The sequence below is a fragment of the Chelonia mydas genome, chromosome 7, assembly GCF_015237465.2.
Source record: "Chelonia mydas isolate rCheMyd1 chromosome 7, rCheMyd1.pri.v2, whole genome shotgun sequence".
Lineage (NCBI taxonomy): Eukaryota > Metazoa > Chordata > Testudines > Cheloniidae > Chelonia > Chelonia mydas.
Window position 1 is genome coordinate 33,495,535 of NC_057853.1, and position 17,777 is coordinate 33,513,311.

The 17,777-nt window shown below is 39.0% G+C and overlaps 1 long non-coding RNA gene across 16 annotated transcripts in view; it reads left to right on the forward strand.

Moving 5' to 3' along the window:
* Positions 1 to 16,924, forward strand: part of LOC114018768 — an 85,120-nt gene extending 68,196 nt beyond the window's left edge. For 7 of the 16 annotated variants that reach the window (XR_003564013.3, XR_006292345.1, XR_006292344.1 and 4 more), the window contains 3 exons: positions 1,775 to 5,630; positions 8,285 to 8,363; positions 9,685 to 16,924. This is a non-coding gene — a long non-coding RNA (uncharacterized LOC114018768). Of the gene's footprint in view, positions 1 to 1,774; positions 7,422 to 7,883; positions 7,935 to 8,284; positions 8,364 to 9,684 lie in introns of those variants that run through there. The other 9 variants (XR_006292352.1, XR_006292357.1, XR_006292358.1 and 6 more) reach the window with 7 other exon arrangements.
* The last annotated feature ends 853 nt before the right edge of the window (positions 16,925 to 17,777 follow it).

Below are 17,777 nucleotides of genomic sequence, written 5' to 3' on the forward strand. Positions count from 1 at the left end.
CCATCCCAAATGCACAATGCAACCATAACCAATATTCAGATCATAGGGAGGATTTCAGTTATAAGGATTTGCCTTTCTTAAGTCATTTAAGACATAAATTCCCAATCTGAGATCCATGGATAATTGTTGTGCAGAGAACGGGCTGATCATATGGAGCTGGTTCCCCATCCTTGTTTCTGGCTGCTAATCTGCATTAGAAAATTACAAATTCACTGGACACCTTATTTTTCAATGTAAGAAATTGCTGTAACTGCCACAGAGATCTTCTGTGATTCTGAAGGGGAGAGGCGGTGGTCCACATGCTCATGCATTGGTGAGGAGGTGTTTTTTGGGATCATGAGTGGGAGGGAAGGTGTGAGAGACCATCTTTCTATTTACATGGTGCCCACACTATGATTTCAGAGAACCTGGGCAAATCTCAGCAATGAATCTGAGATCTGTGAAACAGACAAATTTCATAATGTAGGTTCAGTCTGTGTGGGTTTTTGCAAACTGATTTTCACTTTGAGATATTGGGGTCAAATATCTAAATCTAAACAGTTAAAATTATTGAGTTTAGAACTGGTGAAAATTTTCCAAACCTTGGTTTGACACCCTTCCTCCCCCCCCCCCCCCCATTTTTTTTTAATAGTGTTAGGACTGGTATAAAAAAATCGAAGATTTTTTGCAAGAAATTCAAGAAAAGTTCTGGTGTTCAATCAGCTGTAACTGAGAGTTGCCTGGTTTTGCATCTTTGCATCATACCCATGCAAAACCTCTAATTTCAACAAGGTATCTATGCAAACCAGAAGTTAGTTCAGCTTCAATCAAAAGATTTGTGAAACTTTTAGCAAGACCATTTAACTAATCTGTTCTGAATGTTACATGAATCAGTGCAGGAGAACAGACTTAATGCACTTCACTCATGTGCCCCAGGCAATTGCCTTTCTAGTAACTTCTGCTACTACTCCAGTAAACTCTTCTTCTGAGACGAACTGAGAAGTGAAATCTCTCTCTCTCTCACACTCTCACTCACACACAGCAAGTCTATTATATAAAGGGAATATTGGTGCTAATGATCACTAGACATTACCAGTTATTCTTGATGGTAGCTCCTATTTCTTAAAGGCACACAAACAGCCAGGAGTTCAGAACAGTATCTTCTATTGCGCTCCTGTTCTGGGATATGGTTGGGGTGGGGAAGGGAGTACACTTTAAGGGAACTCAGATTTTAAGAGAGATGAAATTTGTCTTGTTCTACAATAATTTTTTTCAGCAAATGTGACCATTGTCAATGTTAGACAAGGTGTATGCCAGAGGCTAAAGAAAAGCTACTTCTGAGAAATTACTGTTTTATATACATAGGTTTCAGAGTAGCAGCCGTGTTAGTCTGTATTCGCAAAAACAAAAGGAGTACTTGTGGCACCTTAGAGACGAACCAATTTATTTGAGCATAAGCTTTCGTGAGCTACAGTTCACTTCATTGTCCGATGAAGTGAGCTGTAGCTCACGAAAGCTTATGCTCAAATAAACCGATGAAGTGAACTGTAGCTCACGAAAGCTTATGCTCAAATAAATTGGTTCGTCTCTAAGGTGCCACAAGTCCTCCCTTTCTTTTTATTTTATATACATGTGGATTTTACACCCTTCACCCAAACTGAAAATTCCTCCATAGCCTGCAAAGGTGAGTGCTTGTTTGAATGATCTGTCGCAATAGGTGTTTGCTCGGGCAATTTAATTTCTGCTTTTCAGACCTTTGCAAGTTTTTATTAATTTATTTTCTCTTTTTGTTTAGGTCACCAGCCATTGTTTTCTCCATTTGGTTCTGAACCGTTCATTGAAGCCAATTTCCACATACCCATTTTAGGCACCTCTGTGCCAATTTGAGCACCTATATTTAGTGCCCAAATTTAAAAAAAAGTCTCCATGTGCACTGGATGTGTGTGCCACTGCACAGCCAGAAAGTCTGAATATTAATTTAACTTAACTTGGTGAGCCACATTTTTCTACTTTCCCAGCTAAGATATGTTCCTGAGTGACCTCCAGCCAGAACAGGTTCTCAGCTGATAAGAAAAAGTTATAAAACTGGCATCCCCAAATGAGTTATCAGGTAGCAACACTGAGCCATAACACAGTTAACAAACACCATCCATTTCATGGCTTGGATTGTAAGTTCACCATTTAACAGTAATAATTTCAAATTCAATGACTGCATGGAAGCAGAATTGCTTGGGGCTCAAGATTTGAGTCTCATCAATTAGCATAAGGCCAGCAGGTGAAGCCAAATGATCTGATTGGCTCATAAGAATTCTCTGTTGGCTGTGATACAGTACAGTTAGGCCTGAAAATCCCTGAGTAATTTGTAATAGATATGTGTAAAATCACAATAAGGCATTCTAATGTGAGAACTATATTGTATTTGCATCTAATTTTGGTGGGGTAGCACTCTGCCAACACTCTAAGTAGGAATTAATAAAATACAATTCATGCCCTATCATGTCATATTGCTGGTCTTTCTGAGTGAGATTTTTTATCACTTTGCTCATAAATCTAGTCCCTCTAGACAGGAAAATTATTATGAAGCAGAATAATAATAGCTTACATTTCAGAGGACTGCCCATCTTTTCCTCCACATTAAGCAGATCAAGCTGGGACTATTCTCCTCTATTCTGGTGTTAAAATGTTTTATGTTTGGCAGTGACAAATGAAATCAACACTTCTATTCAATTATTTAGTTTCCCAAAGCAATGTTGTACTTGTATCCATCTTCTAAGAACTATTAGTACTATGCATAAAGGGCTGAACTCCAATAGTAAGGACAAATCTTTATACCTACATTGAGCAGGTTTCATTTTACAAATACCTAAATGTCAAATTCAGTCATTCCACATAGCTAAAAGAAAGAGTCTATGGGCCTGATCCAAAGCCCGCTGCAACCAGTGTGGGGTCTTTCCATTAACTATGTCTGGCTTTGGTTCCAGCCCCATGTCCACTGTAAGACTTCTTTAGGAGTATATCCCCTCTACGCTCCAGACCAACAGGTTTGAAATTGATGGGAGCTAGTCACCTAAATATTTTTGAGGATCTGGGCCTACATACTTACCATATGTTGGTATGTGTCCCCCAAGTTCCTATCTACCCGCATTTCCATTGGTGCTGATAATGCATACTTTAAAGTATTAGAGAATTCTATAGCCCACACTGAATATACAAACAGCAAGGTAAAGGTACCAGATAGCACATTCCTACTAAGGGTGGTGGTCGGGTTAGTTTTATAAACCAAGTCTGTATTTAAATAAAAATATAGAAAACTTTAAAGTACGAATAACCAATTATTTAAAAAAAAATAGTATACATGGGTTTCTAGGTCAAGATTTCAAAAACAGCATCTCTGAATTTATACCCTCAATGCTGCAATGTCCAGGTTTTGTAATCTTTTTGGCATGGGTAATTCTGCCTACACAAAGTAAAAGGCTGAGATATGGCCACTTTGGAAAATTGGCCCAGAAGCTAATTTTAAAAAAAAATTCCACTAGAAGTGGACTTCAAGCATAATAGCATGTTATAGTTGGGCTTTGCTCATAGTTCTTAATACCTAATTAAATAAAAGGGCAATTAATTCAAAGAAGCAAAGCAATAGATTCATCTTGTACTTCCCATGTTTAGCTGGATTTCCACTTCCCCTCATGATTAAATTAAACGTCTTATTTGACTGTCTGATACTTATGAATTTATAGATGGCAGAAATTATGATACGGTGGTATGTACAGTATTTTAAGTATCAGCTAGAGAATTGCTTCTCTCCCTCTCTCACGCCACCCGCTTGCCTCTGTTATATAAACATTTTTAAAAAGTGTTTAATCTAATTGTTAAAGAATAGCATATGTGAAGAGTAGTAATCTAGCAATGTGAAACATATCATGAGTCCAGGGGAATAAAATATAAGTAGCCTATTTTCTTTCAACACAAGAGAGGAAAAGCACTTGGATTGAAAAAAGAAATTAAATCTACTGTACATGATTCTGTCTTAGTGTTCATACTCAGAAACTGCATATCCAATTGCATTTATATCTCTCTGAGGGCTGCAATCCAAAATAGAAACAGCATAGACTCAAAAAGCAGTGTTTCCAGCTTGATTAGTCAGAATCCATGGATATAATTTAAGTAACAGCATTGTCTGCAAATTCATATGCTGTTTCCTACCTGTGGCTCACATCTACCTATCGCAAAAAGGAGCTGTTTGTTAAATTGCATTGCACTGTGCTGTGCTTCACTGGATCAAGTGATGTGACTTAGTGCAAAATAAAGTACACTGTACACCACGTATCCTTATTCTACGGGGCAGATATAATTACAGAGATTATACTATAACCACATGGTAAATACCTCGTAAATACATAGTAACTGCATGTTTCTGCAGCTTACTTGTTAATTATGCATTGTTACCAAGTAGTTCAAAGATAAATTACCATGGAACTTGCAGCTTTTAGCTGTTTGAGGGATCCTAACTTTAGAAACCTGTATAATAAAGTAGTTCATACAGCTGCATTGTTTTTTATCCATTGTCCATTGGAATGGGGAAGGGACATAGTCCACTTATTTCCCCCCAAACCACCAGAGATTCAGTGCAGCTACCTTATTGGGTATCTCTAGTCATGTCTTTGTGGTATGCTTGAGATGCAAAGCTACTTGAAATTTCTACGTGGAGGTCTGGAGAAGTTCAGCAAACTCCTTCTAACAAATGTACCTATCTCAGTTTGAAAACTCTATTAGTCATCTTATGAAAATATCATCTTGGAAATCATTCACACCTATGCAATGAAACTACCTTTTTCTGACACAAGATTCAATTATGCAGGCTAACAGGAAGAAATCATGGTCCCATTGACTTCAACGACGCTAGCATTTCACCCATGAAGTTGACTATCAAGCAGTTCTTTAAACCGCCTATATTCATTTACACAGAAATAGACAAAGAGATATAAGAACATCAGGTAGCCCACCTCAACTCTACTCTGTGGCCAGAGTTACACTTATTCCTCCATTTGTAGACTATACTTTATAATTTAATGTTTTAATGGTATTTGTTTAACCTAGAGAAATTTGCTCTCCCCAAGGTGAATCTTTCTTCTGAGCTATGATTTTGTAATGGTTTGGTTGGCTGGCTTGTCCTCTGGTATAAGGGTAATGCTTGAACTCCATGACTGTTTCTCTTTTCCTATTTCATTACATTCATGTGTCCATGTTGAACCTGCAAAGGGCTGTTGATGGGTAAAACTGCTGCTTCAAATTTGAGAGATTATTCAGAATTAATCTCCTCCTTGGCAACAGATACTAAAGTTTTGGGTTATTTATGCCACAGAATTTAAGCTTTAAACCATCCACCAGCTGATTTAACAGTAACAGACTTTTTAAAGACCTATTTTATATTAACCTATTGCAAGGAAGAAATTTCCTTTTCACTGAAAATTTTAGTGTCTCAATATATTAAGTTTTCAATACTGATAGGAATGGTAGGCTGCTTACAGCTTGAGGTTTTAAATAACATTTCTTCTCATTTATTATTTGTTTCATCATAGTGCCTAGGAGCAATAGTCACGGATGAGGACTCCATTATGCTACATGCTGTACAAAGACAGATCAAAGAGATGGTGCGTGCCCCAAAGAGCTTGCAATCTAAGGACAAGACAGATGGGAGCATAACAGGAAACAATGAGACATTCTGGGCCAGCATGATAGGCTGTGGTATCAGTGCCCCAATATTGTGAACAATAGTCTAGTTTTTTGTAGGCATCGTGGAAAAGGAGAGATTTGAAGAAGGCTAGTGAGGTATCTTTGCGGATGTTTACGGGGAGTGCTCACAAGTGCAAGAGGCCACATGGGAGAAAGCGTGAAGGCATGTGTTTGAAAACTTTACAAGTGGATGGTGGAGGCTGGCATCACGGGCTGATTGGAGACAGGTGTTGACCTCTTCATCGTGAATGACAGATGATAGCGTGGGGATAGGCTGTGAAGGGCTTTTAAAGTGAGGACAAATAGCTTATATTTGATGTGATAACAAAGTGAGACAGTGAAGTGATGGAAAGAGAGGGGTGGCATTGCAAAGTGACAGGTTAGGAAAATGCATTCTGAATGGGTATGAGCAGGGCAAGATGGCATTTGTCAAAGCCAGAGAAAAGAAGGTTGCAGTAATTGAGATGTGAGATGGTAAGAGCCTGGATGAGTTTTAGCTGTGTGGTTGGATAGGAAAGGCCACATCTTAGAGATGTTATGCAGAAAGAATCAGCAAGTTTTGGACCTAGCCTGGATGTGAGGTCCTAAAGAGAGGTCTGAGTTGAAGATGAACAGCCAGATTACAGGCCTGAGTGACAGGCAGGAGGTGGTGTTGTCCACGGTCATTAAGAAAGGTGTTAACAGGGATGGTTTGGGAGGGAAGATTAAGAATTCTGTTTTAGTCCTGTTGAGCTTGAGCTGATGGCTAGACATCCACAAGGAGATATCAGAGACAGAGGCTGAGATTTTAGTTCAGACAGAAAGAGACAGGTCTGGAGTAAAGAGATTTGTGAGCCATCAGCATAGAGATGGTAATTTAAACTTGTTGATGACATTACCCAGAGATGAGATTTAGAAGGGGACCAAGGACAGAGCCCTGTGGAACCCGCCCCAAAAGTTGGAGGGGAGATGAGGAGGATCCTCTGAAGGGCACACTGAAGGAGTGATTAGAGAGGTTGGAGGAGAACCAGGAGAGGACAGAGTCATGGAAACCAAAGGAGGATGAGATATCAAAAAGAAAAGTATGGCTGATGGTGTTGAAGGTGGCTGGCAGGTCGAGGATGATGAAGATGGAGTACTGGTTCTAAGATTTGGCTAGGAAGAGGTCATTGGAGACTTTTGCAAGAGCATTTTTAGTGGAGTGCAAGGGACAGAAGCCAGACTGGAGAGGTCTAGGATGGAGTTGGAGGAGAACTCCAGACAGTGATTGTAAAGTGTTCAGTGATCTTAGAGATGAAAGGGAGAAGGGTGATGGATGGTAATTGGACAGGCAAGTGGGGTAAAGAGGATTTTTTTTTAAGATAGGAGAATCTAAAGAATGGTTGTATTATGAGGGGAAGGTGCCAGAGCATAGTGAGCAGTTAAGGAGAAAAGTAAGGAAGTAGATGAGAGGGGTGATCAGGAAATGGGATGGGAAGGGATCACTGGGGCATGTTAGAGGGGCTAGAGGAAGAGAGCAGCTGAGAAACTTCGGCATCTGTGACACAGGAAAAGGAAGAGAAAATTGTAGGAGTGGAAAGGGGGAGAGAAGTTCACATTGTACATTGACAATTTTCTCTTGGAAGTAGAGCTAGGGGACATTTTCTCAGTGAATAGTTTGTCACAAAATTCAGTTGTAGGCTGACCAAAACTGTTTGTGAATTCAGGTCAAATTCTGTGAATAATTTTGACCAAAAAAAAAAAAAAAAGAGGGTGGGGGAAGAGAATTGCAAAAAGTAAAAATATTTTGACATTTTCTAAATTAAATATTTTGACTTTTGGTTTTAAAATATTTTGTTTAGAAATTTAGATTTAACCAAAACACCCCCAAAAAGAGTAAACCGCCTCCTCTGAAAACTAAACAAAATTTTTAATTTCAGGTCAATGTGAAATATTTTTTTTTTTAATTTTAGCAAGAACAAATTTAAATTATTTTGTTTCATGTCAACCCAAATCTTTGTTTGTTTGGCCACTGAACTGAAAAAATCAATTATTCCTCCAGCTCGCTTGGAAGAAATCAGTGAGATGCTGTGTAGAGAGAAAAGTGGAAGTTGGAGGAGGGGAAGGGTTTGAGGGTGAGTCAAAAGCGCTAACCCAGGAACCAATTCCGTTAACAAACCCCGTTGCCTACTCTGTCCCCATATCTACTCTAGCGACACCATCAGAGGACCCAAACACATCAGTCAGACCATCAGGGGCTCATTCACCTGCACATCTACCAATGTGATATATGCCATCATGTGTCAGCAATGCCCCTCTGCCATGTACATTGGCCAAACCCGACAGTCTCTATGTAAAAGAATAAATGGACACAAATCGGACATCAGGAATGGTAACATACAAAAGCCAGTAGGAGAACACTTCAATCTCCTTGGACATTCTATAACAGATTAAAAGTAGCCATCCTTCAACAGAAAAACTTCAAAAACAGACTTCAAAGAGAAACTGCAGAGCTACAATTCATTTGCAAACTTAACATTAATTTGGGCTTGAATAGTGACTGGGAGTGGCTGGCTCACTACAAAAGCAATTTTCCCTCTCTTGGTATTGACAGCTCCTCATCAATTATTGGGAATGGACCACATCCACCTTGACTGAATTGGCCTTGTCAGTGCTGGTTCTCCACTTGTAAGGTAACTCCCTTCTCTTCATGTGTCGGTATATTTATGCCTGTTTCTGTAATTTTCACCCCATGCATCTGAAGAAGTGAGGTTTTTTACCCACGAAAGCTCATGCCCAAATAAATCTGTTAGTCTGTAAGGTGTCACCGGACTCCTCGTTTTTGTGGATACAGACTAACTCGGCTACCCCTTTGAGAAAAGGTTGATGGGATTCAATTAAATTGAAGTAGAATTGTTTAACTAGGAAGGAGGAGAGAACAAATTTGTAGTGGAGGAAGTAAAGTTCTTCATGCTGTAACATCTTCTAATATTTATGATCCAATGTGTATTAGCTGTCCTTGAACAGTGAACACATTAGACATGATAATTGCTGAGGTCTAGGTGGTTTTTCCCAGAGGCTACTCAGCTCTTCAGTGAGAACTTCATCATACACAGAATCTAACAATATGCTTGTCATTTTTAATAGCAAAAATTGTTTTTCAAGTAACCATTATATGGGTTTAGAATGAAGAGGGGCTATACATTCTCAACTCCTCACTTGGTGGGATGAATAGTGCAAATTGAGGCAGGTTAATCCTGTAGTTACGGTTGCTACTGACTTGTCTTCGGAGAGATCCTGGTTTGGATGGGAATACACTGTTCCTGGTTTACCCAGTTTTAAAAGTGTTTTTATTCCCTCATTAATCCCAGTAAAGCACCAGAGAAACACAGGAAACTGACAGAAATTCTTAGAACTTTTATAATTGCACAGAGAAGAGCCATCTTAGTAATAGAATTTGCATTTCACTTTTTCTTCACACTTGGGAACCTGATCTTGCTTCTATAGAAGTCCATGCCAAGATTCCCACTGACTTCAATAGTAGAAGAATCTGGCTCTAGTAACAGTGATGCAAGCTTATAATTCCTCTAATGCAAATGCAGGCTAAACCTAGTGAATGGAGAACATACACATTAATAACTGTTTTAGAGGGACATGGTTCCTCTGAAACGCATGTTGTTTTGAGAGTTTCCTTTGCCAAAGTAAGAAAAAAAAAAAGTCTAAGAGATGGGAGAATTAATTAAAATAAAATCAGGACTCTCTCATAGAAATAGACAGCAGAACACTGCATTCAAGATCAGGACAGCTGCCAATTAGAAGAAATGTCAACAACTCAGTGGCAGCGATTTCAAAGGGGAACCTTTATTCCTCACTCTCACATACATTCTTCATGAGCAGCATCAAGAAGTGTAACATGCTAATAGCTAATAACACAGAGAATATGATTCACTAATTTACTGACTGAATAATTTAATGCATATCAAAGGAATAATTTTCTCACTTTTCTTTTTTTAGATCTAATACTAAGCTGGGTAGTATCAAGAGGTTGGAAGTGCACAGACTACGAGTCATCTTTGAATTTGTCTTTCCTGGAACATAGTTTTGTTGTTCATATGGGTTGCTTGTTCGTGATTTAATGAACCAAGTATGCTCCACCCTCATTATAATGCTTGTAGTAACTGCTCTCTGATAAGATTACTGTACTCTGGCTATAATCTCCATTAAACTGTATTCCAGTTACCCTCACTGTAATATTATTACCACTTTAGAACACTCAGATGTTTGGCTCTCCTAGAATCTCTTGCTGTCTATCTTTTGTTCTATTTCTTTAGAGATACTGCTGTCTCTGGTTACCATTCTATAGTGTCTTGGTGCAGCTGTCTGCTATTTTCATTCCAAATATGCAGTGCAAACCTCTAGAGTTGCCTGATCATGTCTATTCTGATCCCCTGTCTTCAGGTGCTCAGACTTTCTGAAACATTAACCATTTCAGGCAGAGTGGTGGTGGTGTTTTTTGTTTTTGTTTTTTTTTAAAAGTGCTCACTCTCTGAAGATTCGTATTTGTGTAACAGCTGCCCCAACCAGTTCGGCCCCATTTGTGCTAGGAGATGTACACACAGCGTACTAAGACAGTACCCACCCTAAAGAATTTACAGTCTAACTAGACAAGGCTGGGGAACTGAGGCACAGGCAGATTGAGTGACATGTCACTCATATGAAACACGAATTCTGTGAACGAAGTGAATCCAGAATCATCTGAGCCCCAGTCCTGCACTTTAAGCACAGAGCCAGCCTTCCTTTCAGATAACTTTAAGCCATGTATTTTCAGCCTTTTTGGGGAGTGAGGGAACTTGGAAAAATACTTTCCTTATTCATGTACATGTGCACATGAGTACAAGTATTTAGAATGTTGTTAGCAGATCTTTCAGCTAAGTGACTAGATGTAGAAAGTTGGACTATTGGAGAAGAACCTTTTGAATGCTCTAGTGAAAACTGGATTTGATTTGACTGAATCATGACCCACTGAAAATAACATTTTATGTATGCTCAGTAAATGTTGAATGGCAATGCCCAGCTCTTGAAGTGCCCAGCATGGTGCATGGCTAACTTTGCTGTTTATTGAATGATCTACTAAAGGTATGCACTGAGAAACCCTTCTCACAGTGCATGTTAAGGCATGATTTTGAGTGGTGCACATTTGAGGAGCTCTTCTGATTTCAAAGAATGCTTTACTTCACCTACAGCCTATTAATATCTCAAATACAATGTGCAACCAGCTAAAACTATTGCAAGAACAATCAACTATCAATAGGTCGTCATGCTTCAATTTTTCACATTGTGTCAATATCCATGAAGCCTCATCTCAATGACTCAGATTAGCGCTAATGACAGGATCAAAGATGAGCCCAAAAGTACGTCAAACATAATTAAATTAAAACTTCAGTCACTATCTGGAGGGCGGGAGAAATTTCTTCAGTTTTCCGTGGGTTCTTCTGGATAACAAAACAAATCTTAAACAGGGCATGCTACTGTAATGGGCTACACATTGACTGATATTGCTTTCCTCGACTGATATTCAAACAGAAAGCATAATGTTTTGGGTGATGTCCCTTTAACAGGAGCTAGGACAGAATGTTGGAACCCAATGTTCTGTGGCAGATGGAGTGACATTTGCAATTGGGAAGAAACAAGGATAGGCTGCCAAAATGTTAACCAGAGGCTCCCTCAAAAATGTTCTGCCTCAGTCAAAGATACATGTGAATTCCTCAAGTAAAATACTATTCCCTCCAAAAGAAACGCCATCATTCCAATACTCTTTCCCTCCACAAAAAATAAATCAAATAAAATCCATTAATTCTACAGTATCCTCTCCATCCAACCCCTGTCCCCAATTAATAAATTAATTTGCCCAAAATCCATCCACCCAACCCCTTTCACCCAGCATGTCTCCAACACCACAGTAACTCATGGAGGCTTCTCTGAGTGGCTCTCCTGCTTGGCAGGTGTTTCTCACATTAGTGGAGGTGGCGATAAGGGTCAGGCTGTCTGTCTGGCAATCTTTGAAGTTGGGGTGGTTGGTCAGGTGGCAGACTTCTGGCTGTGGACTTAAGTCAAATGGGGAATGGACTCCCTTTGGTTCTTGAAGTGGGTAGGTCTCCCTTGACCATTCCTAAGAATGCCCCCTTGTCCTTGTATTGCAAGAAGGGTGTCTACAAATTCCTGATCTACGGTCTCTATCCCATTTATTTTGTATGCTTTTATCTGGTCCCCTCTTATGTGTTTCCTCTCTAAGGTAAACAGACCCCATCTTTTCAAACTCAGAACATTGCTTTAGAGCAGGTCAGTGAACTTTCCTCTCATGTGTAGGTCGTGCCAGATTTCACGTGCACAATGTTCTGCTAGTGATTAAGATGCCTGATCCCTGTCTTTTTGCTACAGCTTTCCCTGATGCAGCTTGAGACCGCTAGTGGAGCTGCATCCATGGCGAGTTATCTGTTTTTCCTACTGAGGACAGGGTCTTGGATATCAGAAGAACCTTCTGCTGGCATTTCCTCTGTGGTGATAGGACAAAGGCAGGCTGATCCTGCTTACACATCACGGGCAAAGATAAGAGTTCTTTCTGGTTATAACAAATCTCCACTTACTATGGAAGGGTTTTGGAGGACAGTGAGGGATGGCCAGCATAAGCAATTTTATCTTTGAACGGAAATTAAACTTTTCAAGGCAGTAGTGAAGGAGGCTGACTAATCTTATGTTTATTTAAGATAAGATTATAATAGAGGAGTCTCATCTACTTTAAAATAGATTAGAGAAACTCAACCTTACTCCATAACAGATTGCGTTGTTGAGGTAATCATTATAACTAATGCCAGAGGACATGGAAAATGCTCTCTCTGTGGGGTGACCCTGATATTGACACTAGCTGCTGGTTCTCCAGCAAATAAATACTCAAGCACTGGTGTGCCAAATAAAGAACTAGGTGGCATGAAGGATGCTTTGAACCATTAGATGAGCACCCTTATATCAGTTGAACTAGGGCAGGGAGATATGAGGAAAGTCCACATCACATCCAAGTGTGTTTATGGTAATCCTAGTTCTTAGGTGAGTGGTGCTTCTTATGCTTCTGTATTTTCATTTTCCATCTTCAGACCTATCTCTAGGCAGTGATTTTTATGGTAAGAAGTTTGGGTACATGACACCGGCTCCAAATTTTTTTCCAGGTATCCTCTTAGGTGACTTGATTACCACTTTTATCCAAGTACCATATCATAATATCCTCCAATCTATATTAGTATATTCCAGCACAGCCAGAACAATGTAAATCTCACATGATCCAGCTTTATTTGAAACTGTCAGCCTTGCAAAATTCCCTTTGCCTGCTTGAACAGACAAGGATATTTTAACTTGCTTTTCTTTGATGGGAGTAAAGTACCTTTATTTTTTTAATGACAAGCATCATTAAGGTTATGATGATCATCTCATCTAACAATCAAAAATCACTCCATATGTAAAAAGTCCTGTAAATGCAGGCACAGGAAAGACTTCTTTTCTACATGGCTGTGTTGCAAGACTCATTTTTGCTCTAGATTTCAGCAGTCAGCAAAACTGCTTATTTGGTGTTAAATGCTACAATGAAAAACAGTTGATGGTATTGTGTCTTTGAGAGCTAAGATATATTAGAGTCAATAGAGCATGTCTCAACTAGCAACACTTCAAACAAGTCCTGTGCTTCTAGCTGCATCATAAAATCTGATTTAAAAGATGCAAAACAAACAAACAAAATTGTGTAAACTTTGTTACTCAATCTTCTTCCATATAACAGTTTTTATTGTAATAATTACTATTGGGTTAATTGTGGACCTATCAGATTTGCTTGGATATTTTTATCTACCCTTTTCTTTATAATGTAAAAAGTTTCTTTGGTACACTATACAAACCAAAGTTAAATGAAAGGGGAAAAAAGTATAAAACAATATATAGTTATGACAATAGTACAATAGTCTTTTCCCTCTGATCTGTTGATGGAAGTAAAATCTTTCCATTGCTTTATTGAGTTAAGGATGGTCAATGCTGTAAACGGGGTACTGGTTCTGTTTTCTCCTCTCCGTAACTTACATTTCGTGCCCATAAACATAAATCATGAAATAGGATGATTAGAACCACTAAAATGATTTGCCTCTGAGAATTTAGGCTCAGCCCTCTAATTTTGATGTGTGTGTTTACAAACTTAGAACACTTAACACTATACAAGTGTGACATGTATTACATTTGAATTAAATATCCCTAAAATATATTACATGTCAGAAAGCCATTGAAAATATGGAAAACGGTCAAAGACCGGGGTGAAATCCAGCCCCATTGACTTAAGTGGGGACAGGATTTCACTCCATAACTTTTTCCATGATGAGAAACCCTTCTCGTACCCAAGTATTAGGCGTTGTGTACACTAGCACTTTTGTCAGCAAACCTTTTGGTCAGGGGTGTGGTTTTTAATCACACCCCGACTGACATAAGTTTCACCGACAAAAGCACCAGTGTGGCCAGTACTAAGTTGGCAGGAGAGCGTCTCCCACCAACATAGCTTCCACTGCTCATTGGGGGTGGTTTAATTATGCCGGTGGGAGAGTTTACAGTAGTGCAGCTATACCACTATAAGGTCGGTAGTGTATACCTAGCCTTAGTCATTAGTGTTCATGCAATATTCCTGAAGTGCAGTGTCCCAAGAAACTTGGCTTTAATCAGGTTTCACAGTGACAATTCTTATTTCTGCTACTGTATAAGCAAAAACGAGCACTCTTTTCAAAGGACAGTCTGCCAGTTTTTAATCATAGGCTAATGTTAGTAATAATTGGAACACAGAGAGGAAATGAGATAGGCAATGAATTACTGAAAATAGAGGTGATTCTTTAACTTGTGCATATAAGGTAGTGAAGTGCTCGAATCAGTTGCTGCATTCCACCCCAGAATGAGCTGTACAGCAGTGCTGGGTGAAATATGTATCCTTTATAAAGCAGTTCAGGATCCTTCTGAATCTATTGAGTCCTAAATCACAGACAAATAGGACATTAAAGAAACATATTAAGAAATGTCAATGTAATCATCTTAAGATCAATAGTACAAAATAAACAGAACATAGGAAATCATATTTTCCATCAGTAGCAAGACATTGTTTAAATGAGCGGTACTTAAGCCATTTCTAGCTCTCATCCTCCCCATATACAATTTTTACAGCAGTTTCCTTCTTTAAGGATTTAGCCCTATGCTTAGGTACAGTGTAGATGGTCTGCCCTACACTGCTGGCATAACTTGGCTGTAAACCTGGCTTAGCAGGCCACGTGAGGATCACCCTCGTAAGAGGATGATTGTGCAGAGGCGTTGAGCCCATATAGGGACTCGCATACCACACACCCTCCTCACTGATGACATAAAAGGAGCACACAAGTGGCTATAGAAAAGGAGGCATGGTCAATATGCCCCTCAACCTTTGCCAGTCTTGGGCTGTGGTTTTGTGTGTCCTTTCGTCATTAAAGGCCAAAGTAAGCTAGAGCAGTTGTAAGGCTGCTCTAACACAACACAGGGGCCATGGTGTGTGCAAAGCAGCACCAAGATCAGAGCAATCCAGGTGAGAGCTTCAAGTCACTTTTGCATTCCATGTACTGACTGTCCAGTTTGACTATCCCGGAGGATCTGGCTCCTCATAATCAGGAAATATTGGCCAATGTTCACTGTTGGTCTTAGACTGTATTTTCATTACCCTCTTGTCCCTTGCATGTGCAACATAATGCCCCTAGACAGGGGCAGTGGTGGCAACTACTGAACCCAAGACCTCTAAATCTAAAAGCACCAACCTCAAACATTGTAGCAGATTCAAACCTCTGGGGACTAGCTACTAAAGGGGGACAGAGAGGCACACTGTTAGCATAGATTACATGTGGCATAGTTGGATTTATTATGGAGATGTCAGTAACTCTATAGTTAATACTTTTCCTAATTCATATCTTTACTCACATTACCAATGATGTTTTGCATCTAAACATACAGGACATCAGTTAGAAAATCTGGGTTTTATTGACAACTCTGTCCTGACTCACTATCCAACTTTGGGTAAATCATTTAACCTCCCTGTACTTCAGTTTCACAGTCTGTAAAATGGCTGCACTTCTCTCTCTTTTTAAAGTTATTTGAGATCTGTGGATGAAAAGTGCAATATGAATCAAGTTAATTGTGATTAGATTAGTCTTGACTACATTCGCCCAGTTTAAAAATAAAACTACAGGTTCCCTTCTAGTGCAAGCCTGTACTGAAGCCACTTCAACATGCTTTGTCTGTCTCAGGTTTTTTCCCCCTAATTTTAAATTCTTTCAGTGGAAAAGCAATAAATTGAGATTGTGTAATCCTGTAAACCCTTCCATTTATCTGTTTTTCCAGATAAGTTTTCTAGAGCTTTATTTTATTTTTTATTTTTTTTCATACATTGCTGCTTCTCTCCCTTTTGTAATTTTGGACCATTCATCCCCTTCGCCTCCCCCCTCACACTTCCCTGATTTCCACAAGTTCCATTCTGCTGCACACTGTTGCCTAGCAACATGTTCTTCTCTTCTGAAATTTCTTCTCTACCAGAGAGGAGCAGATCAAAGACACCCACAGTTCTGACTTATTTTATAAATTAATTTAAAGAGAGACTCTCCAATGTTGTATTACTTTTGGGGGAGATCAAAAGTTGGCCTATCTGCTAGAAGTGTCAGGAAAATTAAGTTGTGCTCTAAAAAAAAAAAAAAAAAAAAAGTGCTTTGATTATTAAACATGTAATATTTACATCTTTGAGTCTCTTTTTCAGAAAGTGTCATTGTTATGCTAGTTAGTTTCATGCTATCAAATTAAATGCAGACCTGTACCGTAAGCTAATGTACATTTATGCTGCCTGTCAGAGGCAACCACAGCGTTGTTCCACCAGCCAATAACAATTTTTTTAAACTCCTTCCACCTGTTGCAAAAAAAAAAAAAAACAAAACAAAACAAAAAAAACCCACCACCACCATTGGGAAAGACTATTTCCTAAACTATAACTACCCTATTATACTGACTAAGAGGAAAGCAAATAAATCACAAGGTAATCACCATGTGACATCAGGGCTGCTGGAACCAGGGGTGCTGCAGTACCCCTTGGCTTGAAGTGGTTTCCATCATAAACAGGGTTTACACTTTGGTTTAATGGCTTTCAGCACCCCCACTATTAAAAATTGTTCCAACACCACACTGTGTGACATGTCGTCTTTTTCACCTTCGTTTTATTATTATAGATTAATATGGACTTTAATATCGGATTTTAGCAGTCCTCAGTTGAAAAAGAGAAATTAATACCCCTGTGAAAGGACTGAAAAATGTAAAACTTAAGTCAAAGGGGAATATTTGAGCTTAAAGAAGGGTTCTCTCACCATGCCAGTCCTTCTCTGGCATCTGTTCAAACTTACTTTTCAGTACAAATTGTGAGATTTTTTTCAAGTGTGCGCTGGCAGGAAAAGTCAGCACTTCATGAAAGGTGAGAATTATTTACTCTCTCATATTTACTCAGTTCACAACCCCATCAGTTAAAAAGAAAGAGACAATGATAGTAAAGAAGATTTTCACAGGTGGAAGACCTTGGAGATTATCATCTTTTCAAATCCCTAAGGAAAAAAGAATAGGACACTAAGCACATAGCTAAAGCAGTAGCCAGACAACAGAAACAGACCATTTAAGTGGAACACAAATCTCACTGGCAAACTGGCTGGTGAAACTGCACCCAAAGTTGCATATGCAGATTTGTGTGATCAACTACTGAATTTCCTTGTGAGCAGATTCTGGTTTGGTTCGTGAGAACCAGTGCTTTTGCTGTCCTACAGATACAAATTCAAAGCTCTCTTTAGAAAAATTGGCCCCAAGTGTGAAGTTTACATTTTTGATCACATGCCATGTTCTTTTTTTTTCCAGTGCCTAGTGGTTGCTTTTAGCATGCCTTTCAGTGAAGTGATTCTGCATTCAAAACAGAGTGTAGATTGCAAATTACAATAATATTTTTGATTAACTCCTAATATACTCTCAGATTTTAAAGGTTATTATTCCCACAT